Here is an 18,058-nt window from a genome sequence, read left to right on the forward strand (position 1 = left end):
ACTTTGTTTCTGGCCAAAGTTTTCAAAGATCTGTCAGGGAAATTGCTCCTATTCAGGGGGACATGATGTGAGGATAGTTCCTCTCAAATTCAGCATGTAAGAGCTCTTAATCGGTATTACTGTCTTGTTTCAAATAAATATCTTTTTTCCACCTAGCTAGTGGCATCTGTTTTAGCTGTTTGGAGATCCAGTGTTGTGATTTCATAAATAGTTCATTTTACTCTTTAAATTATAATATGAACCTTCTACATGAATACTTCCTACTTCTGAGAATTTAATAAGGACCAAATAAAAACAACTAGGTTCTGGAACTGGGAAGCACAGGTTCAGATTGTATAGCATAAGTTACTTTATAGGTCCCTCTGACATCGATCTCTTCAAAATGTACCAAGAGCTCATTCCTGAAAAGAAAAATGTTTCTATTGTCTGGTGTCCTACTTTTTACACAGCCTAATTGAACAAAACAGACTAAAACCGAAAACAACTATTCTTAGAGAGCAGAGGGGAATCATACTGGATTTCCACCAGGCAATGATTTTAATGACCTTTTAAATAACTTCTAATGTTATTAATAGTGGTATGATTGAAACTAAATATTCCACACCCAGCGTCCCTCCTATAGACTGTCAGATTTACAGTTAAGTGATGACTTCTAGTTCCTGAAAAACTAATTATTTCTTACCTTTCATTGCTTACCTTTCATTGCCAGGACTTACATAAGAAAGAAAAGATTTAAGTTGGGTGAATTCAATGAGTTATTTACACTGATATATATATATATATATATTTATTATTATTATTATATATATAATATATATATATATTACCCTTATATATATATATAATGAGATTTATATGTTTTTGGACTGACAGATTTTTGTGCTGCTCACCTTTGACCTTGTTATGTGCTTCATTCCAGAGAACCTTGAGAACTTTATTTCCATCATAGACAAGAAGGATTAATTTGAACTGTTTGTGTTGTTAAACAAACCTTTGCTGAAGTTACTCAGACATGAACACATTCTAAGTCAAACAATCTTTTGTGATGGTATCAGAACATAAATTAATAAGATAATTACAATGGACCTTTCACCAGAATGACAAAAGGTTTCACTCAATTAATATGTTAAACTGTTTGGAATATTCCTGTCCCAATGGCATAAAATATTTGGGGTTAAAGTTCCTAGATATACGGGCTTTTTGTTCATGATGATTGTCAATAATTTGTTCATAAAGACAGAAGCTTGGTATGACCAACATGGCATTGAGTAATCCCTACTTTAAAAATAATCTTTTAATATTGACATATTTGTCAACTAACATGAAATGTCAAGATTTCTCTTCTTAGGAGACTAAGTTAGACATCTGAGACTCTAAAAGTCATGAATTTGCTTCATCTTTATCAATCCTATTTCAACCAATTATATGATCAAAGAATTAGAATGAAAAAAGAATTAGAATGAATGAAGAATGGAGGTTGTGAGGACTGGAATTTTTTCTGACTTTGGAGAGCTCAGATTCAAAACACAGTCACAAGCTTTTTTGTTTGTTCACAAAATGCTAGTGACATAGAAATGCCTGATGCACACTTTGCAAGGTATATTGCCTATGTCAGGACTCCACGTGCCCAAAGGAGGTCTGCAATCTCCTCCGTCTCTGAGTGGTCAGGATGCTGGATCATGGATAGCCCTGAGAGGGTTCCTCTGAGCAGCCCTGTGCTGGCTCCAGGGAAGAAGCCATGTCATGACTGGCAGCTGCCTGTTCCACAGCCCTGCCAAACAGCCAACTCTTGCCCAGCTGCTTCTGGCAGCTTAGGGATAGCTTAAAATAAAATAAAATAAAATAAAATAAAATAAAATAAAATAAAATAAAATAAAATAAAATAAAATAAAATAAAATAAAATAAAATAAAATAAAATAAAATATAAAATAAAATAAATAAAATAAAATAAAAAATAAATCCCAGTATTCAAGAAGCACTTAGCATACAAATATATCAGTCTGACTATCTATATATCTATAAATAAAGCCTTACCACTCAGACACTCAGAACTGCCTGCAGGATAAGCACTTTATAATAAGACAGTTTTTCAATACTTCTGGCATAGTTTCTCTTTGAAATCTGTGTATTTATTAAAATACATTTCCACATACACTAACATATAAGCATAAATCTGTCCTAGTTTTTATTTGTTTGTTCGGTTGGTTGGTTGGTCTTGTATTATTTTTTTCTCTTCAATGTTAGTTTTCAAATTCATGTTCATGTCTGCTGATAGTATTCCTCTTTGTTGTGTTATTACATGCTTAATGTACTGTAATGATGGATATGCAAAAATTAATCAGCCGGTCAGCATGCAACACATTAAATACATTTAAATTCCCTTTAAAAATAAGCTCCGTTCACTAAGAGAAAAACATAAAGTGCTCTCTACCAATTTATAGACTAAATTGATAAAAACGAGTTATAACAACTACATTTGTTATAATAAGGATCTCTGTGGGAAGCTAATTCAGAGAGAGAATTATGAATTATAATTTAATTCATGGAGAAACAAAAAGATATATTACGAGATGAAAAAGTAGGATGAACAAGGCTGCTCACAATTGCCATTTTAATCCAAATCCATAAACAGCAGAGTAGTGGAATTTGCTAGAGGACCTTTCTACTTTACAAAAAACGAAACTCAATGGCTTCTTTAGAACCTCATGTTCCAGAAGTAAGAACATTAAGTAACTTTTTCAGTTGGTGTTTGGAACAAAAGGCTAGTCAAACACTTAAAATGTGTATCTATGTGTGTGTGATATTTATAAAATGCTTATCTACAGATGCAATTCCAAGACAGGAACTTGTTTTCATCCCTCCTGCTGACACTCCTTTATCACTTCCAGGTGAAGGTTCAGTTCTGCTATTTCTCTTTATCTACAGAAACAAAAGTAAACTCTATCAGGTATGGAACTCTTACTTTGTTTTTTAAAACAACATTGAGTGGCAAATTCCTTTTGAACCTACCGTATTACTTTTGTTGCAAAGTATTTGTTAAGCATGGAAGACCATGCTTGTTTCTGTACAGAATAAGCAGACATATACACTAAAGATAAGGAATATATAGACTAAAAACTTTTTCTGACTCTTAACCAGTTTCTATTCTCCTTATAATTCCATTTGTGCTTACTCAAATTTCATCATGACTGTAACAGTTAGCTTAAGTAATTATTTTTCAGGTCAGTAGTTCTTGAACTTCTCTTCTAAAACTTCACCTATATCTGTGCTTATGGATATTTCAATATTTCCCTTGCTCATTCATTGAATTAATCAGAACAAGAACTATTTGATTATTTTTTTTTTCACCCTTTTCATCTTTTCACTCAATAGGAAAAACAAATAATAATAACACAAAGTCAATGTTGTATCTCTTCAAGCACAGCAGCTGGCTAGAAAGGGGTGTGAAAACCAAATTTCAAGTAGCCTTCTCTCCAGCTGCAGTTTTGACCTTCCTGATTTCTTTCTTTCCCCTGTAGAAGCTGTGCAATTACTTGGTTAGAAAAAGGAGGATTGGAAGTGTGGGGAGGAATGCTTGGGTGTCTCTTGCATTTTTGCCTAGAAGTTGAGTTTATTTCCTTCACACTTCCATATTACTTTCTGCAGAATGTATGTTGCTTTATTTTTGTCATGTTGCTTTTACTTTCATGCCCACTTTCATCAGCTTTCAGCCTCTGTCTGGCTTTGTCAATTCCTTCATCTTGAATGCACATTTATTCTGCTCTTCTCTGAATGTTTCACTTACACTTACTTGTAAATTACCCTTGAGGGTTAAATCTTCTTCTCTGACCAATCTCCCCCAATGCCTAGAGGAACAATTTCCATGAGTTAACCCTGCCAACAATTAGGAAATCTTTATTGTTTGCAAAATTCTATATGAAAACAAGTTTCTCAGCACTATTGCTTGTACTGCTCCTTGCTTTCTGATAAACAAACTATCACCATGTATACTCTTACATTTTGAGGTTACAGAATTCAAAGAATTTCTCCACTTTCCTTAGCTCGGGCTCTATTTCTGCTTATTATCTCATTTCCTATCATATGAGTCACCTACTTAGCCTCTTAGTACTTCTTTGTTTTCCTGTTAACCACATCCACTTGTTTTGTTGTGATTGTTGTTACACCTCTTTCTTGCCACTATATTTCATAGATGCTGGGAAAGGAAAAGAAAGGAAAGGAAAGATATTCATACTTCTCAAAAAAAAAAAAAAAAATCTCTTTATTACTTATTTACAAGGATATTCTAACTACAAGAGCTTTGAAAAAAAATATCACTGAGGCTCCCTCCAGGTGTTTCATCTAAACATTTTTCTACAAGTTCCTTCCAAAGTGTTACAAACTGTCTTCACTAACCTAAAATGGTGCTTTGGAGTTTCCTATACATACACGGCTACACCAAAAGTTATTATGAGATAAGCAATTGCTTGTTGTTTTTTATTTTTTTCTGCAGAGATGGTATAGTCAGAGAAGAAAAGAGACAACACTTGCTATCATAAATCAAGGAATACATGGTAAATTTCACCATCTGCACTCCAGTTAAGGACTGCCAAAAATGATTGAACAGTTCTAAATTATATACAGTTCTAAATTAAAAAATATGATATTAAATATCACATATTAAATAACATTATGATCATACTTAAGTATATATAAAACATTTAATATATATAAAATAAAACATGTATGAATATTTTTAAGAACTTACCATATTTAAATATATATATATAACCAAAATCTGATATTTTTTCTAAATGTTGCATGGCCATCTAATTAAAAAAGGTAAAACTCACTTTTATCAATTTGCTTCATGTTCTTCTCAACTCATTTGTAAACTCCTGTCTCATTTTTACCCTAATTCACAGGAAACATCGTTCTTACAGAATTTTGGTTTTAGGTTTCTAGTATAACTTACTATTTTTTTTATTACAGTAAATAAACTTAGGCTAAATATATTTAAAAAAAAAATCATTTTACTTATTTGTTGAGCTAGGGGTGAATTAAGATGTGGAAATGAATTCTAATGTTGGGATTGTCATACAGTATCTACAAAAGTCTGTATTCATTCAGTTTGAATTAAACTATGATTTTACCTGTTGAACTTTTAGAGGACAATACTCCTCAGCTCCAGTTTTGGACATTTTACCCCCTGGCAATTCTACCACAGTTTTTCTTTTCTTTCCTCCTTTTCTTCTGTGTACATTAAAGAAGCATTAATCTTCACTGCCAATGCACACAAGTGCTAGCTGGCTCACAAGGTCATTTAAATTATCTTCCTGTATTTTCACATAACAAGGTGGGTAGCTGGTCTTTGCTTAGTAGATAAAAAGTTAAAGATCTAGGATTAGTTGTCATCTGTAGTCTTCTGCAAGCAGAAAAGAATTGAGTTCTTTTCCATATTCTATACTAATGATTTTCATGACACGTCTAAGACCACTTTTAACTTCTACATTCATAAAGCTGAAAGCCAGAAAAGACTGTTAAAAAGCTGAGATGGGCTGGTATCATATCTCGAGTCTTTACATTTGACCATTTGTGGAATCCATTGGAACCTTGTGAAGGTTAAAGAGACTTTAAAGCTCATCACATTCAATTTCAACATTTCTAACACATCTTTAGTTAAGAAAAAAGAATTTTGCTGTTTTTTGTTTGTTTGTTGTTGCTGTTTTCAATCAAGAATACATAAACATCACTGACTTTGATCAAAAGAGCTGTTTGAGTCTGAAACTGTGTGAAGTCAATGACAGTTCAAAGGCAGAAACCATAGAGGGTCTTCAGCTAGAGTAGTTGAATGTTTACCCTGACTTTACTGCTTTTATATTGAAGTGTAAGCACATACAGACTTGTGTATACAAAGAAATGGTTCCATATGCACTGGGTCTAATCAAATGTTTGTCTTCTCAGATCTCACCGTTATCATCATGAATTGAATCTGATATCAAAAAGGGGCAAAATTTGACTGAATATTTCCACGTATCAAGGGACTTTTAGTGGTTCTTTTCCTGTTTAATTCTATGGCACTTAATCAGATCTAAGTTCAATTTTGCCTCGTTAGGACACATATTCTTCTGCTCAGATAGATTTTAGAGATGCACCTAAGAAAGATTTCTGAAAAGTTTACCTCTGACAAATTAGCCTGAAATCAGTTAACAGGTCCAAAAGTTATTAGAATTTCAAGGACAGGTGTGGTAGACATCCTATTATGAGACAGAACAAACTTAAAGGGACACACATTTAAAAGATAACACAGAACATTTAATCATCTTATTAAATTATTGAATAAAGCTCTATTTTGATTAATAAATCAATAATGTTGGCTTACATATACTGAATGATTATTCTTCTTATTACTGTAATCCAAAACTAACCTAATAACACTACTGACCAAAGTACTTAAGATTCTGAGCACTTATTACTAGGGTAAGTGCTTGGTCCTATGTCACATTCTGTACTGAAAAAAATAATTAATTAGAGTACATTTTGAAGCATGTGGTTAGATTTGATTCATTCTCTAATGTGACCTAAAATCTTAATGAAATTTAATGCCAATAACTAATACTTCTGGACTTTATTTTTTACTGTTCTTGTGTAATGTTACAACTGATTCCTAGGACAATGTGCGAAAAATATTAATTCTGAATCAATCATAGAAGGATAAGAAAATACAGTACAGTTGAAGAAAGACATCTCTGTTAATAAATTATTAAGTTTATTGGCAGTTACAGAGAAATGTACTGTCTTATTGAAGTCAAAACAAGAACACACCTCTGAGCATTTAACATATGTAATAAAGAAACTGTTTTGTCAATCACTCTTGTGTTCATTAAGTTTTATTTGCCTTGAAAAAGAGCCAAACTGCATGAACCACATTATCACCAGGTAAATGTATAGCTTTCATTTACTAATATTTCTATATATTCTATATATATATATATTTCTATATTTCTATTCTACTAATATTTCTATTTTTTAATTTACTAATATTTCCTAAAGACTAAAGCATTCGGAAACAGTATGCATATTTATCTATCAACGAGGGAAGAAGAACAATCAGCATGTCCTATACAAAATGACCACAGGTCTCTTAAGAACTGAACTCCAAAGATCTATACAATTTTAATATATCTTATCCTCAGATCTTAGGTAGTTTGCTTATGTTCATACCATCAAATTTGGGAAATAAACTCATATTTTCTACATGTATGTGTAAATATATACTGTCAACCACTCTAATGCTCCCATGGCAGACAAAAAGGAATAGGCACCAAGAAACAAAATAGAGAATCTAAGATAGGAAATGGAGTTTGCAGAGAACTACTTTTGCTCTCCTATATGGCTCATATCTACTCAGATGCTCATCAGTATTGTGCCTAACTAATGGAAGTTTGACTAAAAGAGGAAACTTTTCTGGGAAAACAGAAAATTTTAAAGGTGGTGGATATGCTCATCTGTCTTGCAGAAGTACTTTCCTACATTACAGATTTCTTCAGGGTCTAAACAGGCATTTGAAAGGGTAATAAATTCAATAGAAATTTAATAATTTAATCCATGATATTTTTTCAGGCAGACCAAATCTTAAACCTATGTTTATAGTCTCTTGATTCCCTGTTCACTTAGAGTTAATGTAAGATCTTTCTCGTGATGGCTTTATATCTTTATTTCTTTAATGAAAACTTTTCATATAATGAAAGGGGTTTTTTTGTTTGTTTGTTTTTTTATCTTTCATATAAATCATCACATAGGTTTCTCAACATCTGAAGGCTTTTGTTCCTTTCAGATGAAGCAATATAAATTTCAATTCTATTTCCCTCACTGCTGTGTTGGAAAGTGGTCTTTCTAATGGTAATAACCTTGATGAAGTAGAAGAATGAGCTGACATTCTCATCTGTTTTATATTTCCCTCCATTTTGGGGGGGTTTTGTTTGTCCAGATAACAGCTTTCTGCCAATCCATACTTCCCTGCCAAATATATTTTTCTGCCCAGTCCCCCATTATGGTGATTTTCAGGTAAAATGCCAAGAAAAACAGATAAAACAGAAGCACTAGGAAAACTAAATGTACTTGCATCAACATCAATTATTAAAGCCCTATAAAACATATGATCTGAATCTTTTTTATTCTTCTAAAGATTTTATTCTTCTAAAGGCAAAATAAATGGGAGGGGGAAGGGGGGAAAAGAGATTATTGTTTTTCCATCATCTAACTGAATTTAGACTTCTTTTAAAGATGCCAATGTTGTACTAAATGCAGTAAGATGTCAAAGAGAAGATCTTTATAACACAACCATATTATTCTATTAACTTAATTTTAGCCTGCTAAAAATTAGACACATAATTAAACCTAGTGATCTGGGCTCCATCAAAAGGCAGTAGAAAAAAAAATATCATTTGCAGAAGGCAATTTATCCCACTTGTTTTAGATACTTATTTTAGGATGAACTGAATAGCCTTTGGAGACACAGGTAAGTTTCATATTTCAAGTTTTAAGAAACAGCTCAAACAGATCAAGGCCAGATTAATTACTCTGAGATCTATGCAGCTCACTCAAACCTTTGCAATCTGGTATGCTTAAGGTGAACCAGTATCTGCCAAGTAGTCAGTGATGCACAACAGGGTGACAAGGCAGTCACCTTTCCAGCAGCCCTGAGTTACCTAATCCAGATTATCCCATTTCCACATTGGATCAATTGAGGACAGCCCTCGTTACTGCCCTCACTACAGGACAAGTGGCTCAGACCTGAGCTTTTGGATTCACAGCAAGAACATATATGCACTTTGCCTTTGCCACCAGCTTTCCATTGAGAGCTGCCTAGATTTCTTCTTCATCATTTCCTCATCAAACTGTCAGAGCCCAGTTAATGAGAAGATGATTTTAATGTCTGCAACAAACACCATGGAAAAACTGAGGGCAAAAGATGAATATTACAGTAATTAGAATAGATGATGAGGATGTTAAAGTTGGTTGTCTCATTTCTTCACAGAATACAATGGCAAATTGCAGAAACTCACCAAAGTTTCCTCAATATAGTGAGACAATTTATCTCTTTGGAGACCACATTAGAGAAACGTCTACCTGGTAATTTGACTATATTTTCCATATACTATTTGATAAATACATGTATAGGGATTCCTACTGAATTCCATAATGATCTTTAAAAACATTACTTCTTAGTTAATGGTGACTAGCTTAGGAAAACTACTCATAGTGTTTTTGTTTGGCTCATTTGATTTTGTTTGTTTGTTTGTGCATTGTTGTTGTTTTGTTTCATTTGTTTATTTTTGTGGGTTTTAGTTGGTTGGCTGGTTGATTGGTTTGGTTTGGTTTTCCTTTAAGGAAGATGCTTGGCAACCACAAGTTCCTGAATATTATAACATAAGACACTTAGTGTTTAATACAGTACCTCAACAATAAAAAGGTACATACTATAATTGAAGAAATGAGCCATTGGCATAGTGAGAATTAGGCTGTGTGAATATCAAGAGGCAATGAAATGAGGAATGGTTCTTACTGTTTCTATTATTATTATTATTATTATTAAATAGAATAGTCAAACCTTGGAATTTTTAATTCTTTTATAATTCTTTTTAAAGATGAGCTAGTGATATTTGATATTCATTCTTTAAATATGCATAGTTTTCCTAGTGCCACAGTTTTATTTTGTGGTATAAAAATATGTTACAAAGTCCATGGTTTTCTTATATGTGTGTTCCCAGCTCCTGTAATTTATTTGGAACCTTTCTTTCTTTAATGCTTTTTCTTAAACCTCAATTCTTGGAAATAAAACATAATTCCAGTTTATAGTTTAATTTTTTTCAAAAATACTCTTGGCTGAAAAGAATAATTTGAAAGTGTTATATGAGCCTACACAGAGCCTAAAATACCAAGAGGAAAGTAAAAATAATTATGTTGATATTTTTTTAATTTTTGTTGGAGGATGGGGTTATAGATACATCTGCATATGATTTCTGTGTGTCTCTGATTGTGAAAGAGACTGGCATTATGAGACAGAGAAGAGGTCCCAACAACTATGGTCGATCCATTCAACTATACTGCCACCCTTTGAGATGAATCTTTACAGTATATTGTCTCTGTCATTCAATTTCTATAGTTTTTAAAAACCAATGTAAGATACAAAAGAGAGAATTAATATGTCCTTGAATGTAAAGTTGTTATTTGTATGTCATGTATCAGTGCCCACCAGTTTATGCAGGGAAGAACAATGAGAATAACCAAGGCAGCTATTTTGAGTATCGGTATTAAAGCGAACATAGAATAACTTATACAATAATAGACAGGAAAAGGTAAGATAGCTACTCTCAAATATAAGTAAATATATCAGAAAAGTCACAACATTTTAGTGACCTGACTTGGAATATGCTTTTTGGTTTATTTTAATAATTATCTCACATCATCTTCAGATGATGAAAGACACATCAAGACACTGTAGCATATTTTTAAGTGCTTATTTCTTTTCTCTCTCTCTCTCTTTTTTTTTTTTTTAATAGTGTTTTTGAAAATAATGATCCCTTCTACAGTAGATAGGATTGCTCTATTGTCACCTTGCCAGCTGATGTAAAAGCATTACTAATATGCAAAATTAGAAACTAGAGAGGAGTTGCTTGTAGATAGGTATAGAAGAGCAGAAGAAAAGGCCTTTGAGACCACAAGAAAAAAAATATTTTTCATCTGTGCTGTTTTCATCCTTAGTAACAATAACTTTTAATTTAAAAGCCAGTAACTGGTTTAAACCTGTGGGAAGTGAGAACAGCTGTCTTCAGGTCATCGAACCAGCTGGTGATTTTCTGTGGTGAGATTTAGCACTTCATGGCTACCTCTACATGAGTCGCTGTTATACCCCACTAGACCACTTATGTACACCGTTATGCCTCATTACACCATTTCTGTCCACCAATGAGCATTGTTTTACCTCTTTGCAACAGGGCACTCTGCTATGCTGCTCTTTCGGCTACTTAGTCATATGAGCCATATACTATTAGGCAAAGAGGAAAGTTTAAGTGAATGGAAGCAGATATTCTCACATACATTTTCCTTTCTCATTTTGTTTTTGGAGTACTTCCTATAAGTAATTTGCAGTCTTTCTCCCATCATTTGCTGTTCATTCTCCTTGGTCTTCTACCTTTGACTTGAATATATCTAAGACTGAATAACATTTCTAAAACATCATTGTATGATCAGTCCCTTTGTTACAGAGATCCTCTTTATCTCTGTCTTTCTAAAGTCTAACTCCAATCTGTCAAGTTCAAATGCCTTATTGCATGATCATCTCCTATATGTTCTCTCCAGCAAGACTGTTACTAAAGATTACCAAGGAATTCAGGTGGACTTAGCCTTTTCTAGGGAAGAAGAAATATGAAGGATGCTATCCACCCCAACTTGTTTCTCCTCTGGATTTAATGCACACAGGAAGTGAAAAGCCAGGAAAGCTTTTACTGTTTTCTGATAGAAGCAGACTTTTTGTAAATGTCATGCATTATTTCCCCAAGTTTCCAAGACAAGACTTTTTTAGTCATGTGCAAAAATTCAGTCACATCAAAAAAGACTGAAATTTTAAATAAATAAAATCATGCTGTTGTTTTCTTTTTCAGAAATATAATACTCCTGAGGAAAAAAAAATGCTAATTACCAATTTAGAATCAGTTTTGACTCTGAGCCAAGATAATTATATCTAGTCCCACTTTTTTGCTCTCAGTTGTATACATTCTTTACAATAATCTTTTTTGCTTCACGAGATATTGAAGACCTAGTGTCTAATTATTATTTTTTGGGTACTGCCCTCTGTATTATATACAGAATTTGGGGCACTTGCAGAGAGAGACTGCTCTGGTCCTAGAGAGATGTGTAAGATAGGAGGCAATGGCTGTCCAGAAAAGATCAATGACCATGGAGGGAAATTATGATTCTCAATCTAGGAAAAAAAAAAAAATATATATATATATATATATATATATATATATATATATATATATATATATATATATTATTACTAATATATAAATTATATATATATATGTTCAGATATTAATAAAATGCAATATCATTCTTAAAGCAATACTACTTTCGTCTTCACAGCCTGCAGCTAATTTCATACTATGGGAGCTGCACAGATATATGACTGGATTTATTTCCTTTTAAAATTGTATATTTCATACACATGCAAATAAATGTGTGAGGGTGCAAATCTGCATCTAAATATCCAGAGTAACATTTTAAAGTAATATTTAACCACCCTTTTTTTTTTTGTTATAAGTAAAATAAAATGAATTTTGATTGGATTTCAAAAATAGTCTGTAATTTCCCCATTTTCTACTCAATTGCTTTGATAATTGCTTACTTTGGGACTTCGCTAGCATAAAGGAGCTATAACTGAAGGATCTCTTCAGTGTAACACATATAAAAATGACAAGATGAGACTTCAAGCAAGTTGGTATAACTTAGTTCTTCCTTATGCCTTAATCTGAACTATACTCTTAGTAAAGATCCTGTTCACTTGGATCTATCTACCTTTTCCTTCCAAACACACCCTCAATGTGTAAGATTTGTTTAAGGTCAAACCAGCTAGAGCCAAGATGTTGTAACTCTCTGTCTATCATTGCATGTAATGCTCTAGCTTGTCTATAAGTATCTTAAACAGTTGCTGAAGGACGGTTGATATTATGAGTTTGCCAGAGAAGCATTGTTAAGGGAGAGTAACTCTTCCATTTAAAGAAAAAAGGTGAATCATGTGAACAAAAGGAAAACAACAGTAATTATCATCAGATATTTTCACATTAAAGTTATTGTGAAGTGTACAGACAAAATACCGATGTGGCATTGAAGATCAGAATTTCTGCTGAATTTAATAGAATTGCTTCTGTTTACACTGTTTTTAATTTTAGTGAGCGTTACTATTGCTCTACATATTTACAGGATTTTGAAACGTCTTTGCTTTTAAGTCAGTAGTGCTTATAAATATATTTTTTTTTTAATACAGTTTTTTTATGGTCTCATTTTTAAAGGTGCTGAGCCATTAAATGGTTCCTTCTGAGTGGCAGCTCTGAGTACTTGGCACTATTAAAGATTAGATTGTATGAGTAACTAAATATGTTTTTATACATTTAAGTTCTGTTGTCCATATCTGCAAATCATGACCTAATGTTCCCACATCAGTATGGGATTTCTAATAAAAGATTCTTTCAGTCATTAGTGAATACAGATAACTCATTACAATAATAATTGAGAGTTTGTTTTGCTTTGTACCTGGCATCTACAGAATGTAATACACACAGATGTGCACCCCACAACTGATGGGTTTTTAAATGACTTTTTTTTTTAGTTTTTTGGAGGGAAAAACAAACAAACAAACAAACAAGCAAAAAAACAGCAGAGTCCCCAAAGTGCAATAATTTTCTCTTATATTTGCATCTGATACTGTAGTGGGTTTACGTGGCAAGGCTTTGGTAGCAGGGGGCCATAGGGGTGGTTTCTGTGAGAAAGATCTAGAAGCTGCCCCATGTTTGGGAAGGGCCCCATTGTTTTCCAAATCTGAGCCAATAAGCGATGTTGTTTTGCGCCTCTGTGAGAGCATATTTAAGACAGGGAAAAAACTGCTGCGCCACACAGCAGCCGGGAGAGTCAAGGGAGTGAGAAACAGCCTTGCAGGTGCCAAGGTCAGTGTAGAAGGAGGGGGAGAGGTGCTCCAGGCGCCGGAGCAGAAGTCCCCTGCGGCCTGTGGTGAGGACCATGGTGAAGCAGGATGTCCCCCTGCAGCCCATGGAGTACCACGGTGGAGCAGGGTTCCACGCTGCAGCCCGTGGAGGAGACCACGGTGGAGCAGGTGGCCCTGCACCGATGGAGGCTGCCGCCTGTGGAAGACCCCTGCCGGAGCAGATTCCGGGCCGGACCTGTAGCCCGTGGAGAGGAGACCACGCAGGAGCAGGTGATCTGGCAGGAGCTGCTGCCCGTAGGGGAGCCAGGTTGGAGCAGTTTTCTCCTGAGGGATGGACCCCGTGGTACGGACCCATATCTGGAGCAGTTCTGGAAGAGCTGCTGCCTGTGGGAAGCCCACGCCGGATCAGTTCGTCAAGGACTGCATCCCGTGGGTGGGACCCCACAGCACAGGGGACGAGAGTGACCGAGAAGGAGCGGCAGAGAAGAAGTGCTGTAGACTGACCATAACCCCCATTCCCCCGTTCCCCTGCGCCGCTCGGGGGGAGGAGGTGGAAGAGGGTGGATGGGGGGGAGGTGCTTTTGGTTTCTTTCCTTTGTTTCTCACTTCTCTAGCTTGTTAGTAATGAGCAATAAATCTTACTATCTGTCTTCTTATGCTGAGTCTGGTTTGCCCGTTACACTAATTATTGCGTGATTTTCTCGTCCTTATCTCAATCCTTGAGCCCCTTTCACATATTTTCTCCCCATTCCTCTTTGAGGAGGGGGAGTGAGAGAGCGGCTGTGGTGGAGCTCGGCTGCCCACTCGAGCAGAACCACGACAGATACAAACCAAAACACCTGTCATATATACAAATAAAAGATCATGGTCCATCATTGAAATGTCACTCTTTCAAGTCATTACAACTGCTTAATGATACATAGCATTTCTATAGAAATTAAAATACTAAACAGAAGATTCATATGGTCAAAATTGCTGTGAAAGTAAGCAGATGGGAAGTAATTATTCAAATGTGGATTTGTTAAAAACGGTAGAAAGAATCCTTAAAGTTTTTATTTTAATATTTTCTTCTTCATAATATGACTGAATTTTATATGCAGTGATGTTCTCAAATAAGAACAACTTTGTAGAAGTGTTTATCAAACACACTATGAAATAAACACACAAATAATTAAAGTTAAAATCATTTTCATCATAAGGTACTATTTTGATAAAATTAGGTGCATAAGGATGAGTCAGTTCAGATATATTCAGAAAAGAAAACAGTACAAGGGTGGGCTTATTCTTTTCCTTAATTCAAGTCAAACAAGGACTGATTTCCCATAATTCCTCACTTTTATCCTTCTCTTTCCCCCCAGTTTGCTCTGTTGTCCTGCCCATTTTCCAAAAAGACAATTTCCCTTCTTTACTGTTTCTATTGTCCAAATCCTCAGAGGGGAGGGTGGGAGTGAAATGTAGATATTTTTTCTACTTAGAAAACAGTGTAAAAAATTAGAACTATTTTGCTCTCTTCAGGGGATTAATAGTTTACCTGGTTATTCAGACCTCTTTCCCTCATTGTTGCTTTATTTCACATGATGTTATATATTAGTGAAATGTAATGGCAGAAGATTCTGTTATCTAATTTATTCTGTTTTATTCTTCATTGTAATTAATATCAGAGTTCATTGCAGATTAAGAAATTCTGAGTTTATATTGTGTTGAAATAAGGTTTGTGTGAATTCATGTGCAATTCATCTCAATAAATTTTATTCATCTAAAAGTTAGACGGAGCATCAAATCTAGGTTGGTCTTGTAGGTTCTACCTGCATTTAATTGGGTAGTAGGTATCTCCAGAGAACTATTCATCCCACCAGCTCAAAACAATTATATTGAGATGATACAGAATGTTTCAGCTACAAAAGGCTCCTGCTTGATTAGCTTAGATTATGTTTGCATATTTTATAAGTAAAATCTGGTGAAATGAGTCCCACACCATATCAAAGTCTTGAGTTTTTCCTACGTAAGAAATGATGCAGTGTGTCACACATTAAGAATTTTAAAAGTGTTCAATCTAATGTGCAACAAGAAATAAAAACAAGAAAGAAAAATCTTTTAAAATAATATTTTTAGTCTGTCACTGCTTTGTTCTGGTTCAGATAAAAGTTTAGTATATGATTTTTTTTTGGTCTTCCCTGTGGAAAATATTTGTTTCAATAAATAGTTTTCAGAATGACAAACATATACCACAACAGGGACATTTCTCCTAGTCTAGCTGAAAAGCTACTTTTCAATTTATTGTTCTGTGACAATATCAAACCCATTTTCACTGGTGATATTTAAAATAAATTTCAGGAACCAATATGCCATTAAATTAAGTAACTAATATCATGAAAAAAAAAAAAAAAATCATGGGAATATATACTAGTTACTTGTGTTTTAAGGATGCATGTTTAACATTTCTAAGTGAGGCTTCAATGTTAATAGTTTTTTACCAAGTAGGGTTCATAAACAGAAGCCTGTTAACAGTAGGAAATTGTATACTATAAGCTACACTAGCCAAGAAGCAAAAGGAACAATTTGTAAGGCATTATGGCATTATATGTGGAAAAAAAAAAAAGAAAAAAAAAAAAAAGTGAGTATATCCAGAGTTATATTTCATACGGGTAATGTCAGTGTTCAAAGTGTGGGCATCAGCCCTCTTGTCTCAGTTCTTATAGTAGTTTCTGCAGTTTGTCAACCTATTCTTCCTATCTTATTTCGCCACTACAGCCTGACTCAGTAAACCAGTACAACAAAAAGGAGTGAAGGAAGTAGGGTAATTTTACGAAAACATATTTTTTACCTCACACTAGAGCCTAATGCATTGTTGGTCATAATCTAACTTGTTGGTCATAATCTAACTTCTACCCTCTGCCCTTGTAACAGTAATGCTGTCTTGCCTGTCATCCTGACGTTAAATATTTGACATACCTCCAAAGATACAGCCCACAGGTTTCAATACATACCACAGACTCTAGAAATGGATGTTTGAATGCAAAAATATAGAAGTGTGACAAAATGTCTAAAGTGTCCTGTCATACAACATATAAAACGTAGCAAGAAGAAAAAAAATATATAAGTAATCCACTTAATGAATTTCTTTATGAAGTGATTTCAGTTAGGTGAGAGATTAGACATGACTCTGCACTTCTACATGTGAAGTGGTTTATACAAAGTGGTCATGGTAGTAACTGAAGCAAAATGAATAAATTTTACCTTTCCTGTGCAATGACTAGATAAGCCATCAAAATACACAGCGCACACTTTGCTTTTTTTCCTATGTGGAACATAGGGGAACTTACCACTGCATACATCACACATCACGCATACCATTTACCACTGCATACATACATACAAACATTTCACATTTATTGGTAAATTACCACTGCATACATCAACAAGAACAACAAAATATAATGTGCTAATAAGATCTGGGGGGGAAGAGTCATGCAAAGTAATTTCCAATCAGAAGCAAGCAAAGATCATGTTTTCCAGAAATGGAAATATCATTTGTTGCCTGATATATTCAGAATCCAGAGAGCCATGGTAGTGATTTATTTTTTTTTTTTTCTACAAATAGTGCTTATTTAGAGTAAAGGAAGCAACTACTAGCTGTGAGATATCACAGGAATGTCTCCAAAGGAAAAAAATCTGAAATCAAATCTTGTCCAGGTAACAGCTGAGAATTATATTATTGGGTTTTTTTGTTTGTTTGTTTCATATTTTTCTCTCCAAGGAAACAGTTCAAGGACCTGGAGCATGTCCAGAGAAGGACTACAAAACTGGTGAAAGGTCTAAAACACAAGTCCTGTGAGGAGCAACCAAGGGAACTGGGGTTGTTTAGTCTGGAGAAGAAGAGGCTCAGAGACCTTATTGCTCTCTACAACTACGTGAAAGGAAGGTGTGGGAAGCTAGGGGTCAGCCTCTTCTTGCAGACAACGAGTGATAAGACTAGAGGGAATGGGCTCAAGTTGCACCAGGAGCAGTTTAGGTTGGGAATTAGGAGAAATGTCCTCTCAGAAATTTCCTCTCAGAAAGAGTAGTCAGTAGTCGGAATGGGTTGCCCAGGGAGATGGTGAATTCACCATCCCTGGGGGTGTTCAAGGAAAGGTTGGATGTAGTACTTAGGAACATGGTTTAGTGGTGGAACATGGTTTACATTGGTGGGGGGGGGGGATGGTTGGACCAGATGATCTTGGAGATCTTTTCCAACCTTGATGATTCAGTGATTCTAAGAAGCTATTTCAGCCTGCTCAGCAGAGGGGTTAAGTACAGAGTCCTTCAGTATGTATCTTCGTATATATCAGTATGTATCTTTAGGGGATATTACAGAA

The 18,058-nt window shown here is 34.5% G+C and overlaps 1 long non-coding RNA gene across 5 annotated transcripts in view; it reads right to left on the reverse strand.

Moving 5' to 3' along the window:
* Positions 1-1,936: 1,936 nt before the first annotated feature.
* Positions 1,937-18,058, reverse strand: part of LOC106018801 (uncharacterized) — a 112,820-nt gene continuing 96,698 nt past the window's right edge. For 3 of the 5 annotated variants that reach the window (XR_011808706.1, XR_011808697.1, XR_011808702.1), the window contains exon 7: positions 1,938-2,920. This is a non-coding gene — a long non-coding RNA (uncharacterized lncRNA). Of the gene's footprint in view, positions 2,921-18,058 lie in introns of all 5 variants that reach the window. The other 2 variants (XR_005269640.2, XR_011808694.1) reach the window with 2 other exon arrangements.

Source organism: Anas platyrhynchos, chromosome 1 (genome assembly GCF_047663525.1).
Source record: "Anas platyrhynchos isolate ZD024472 breed Pekin duck chromosome 1, IASCAAS_PekinDuck_T2T, whole genome shotgun sequence".
In the NCBI taxonomy this organism is placed as follows: Eukaryota; Metazoa; Chordata; class Aves; order Anseriformes; family Anatidae; genus Anas; species Anas platyrhynchos.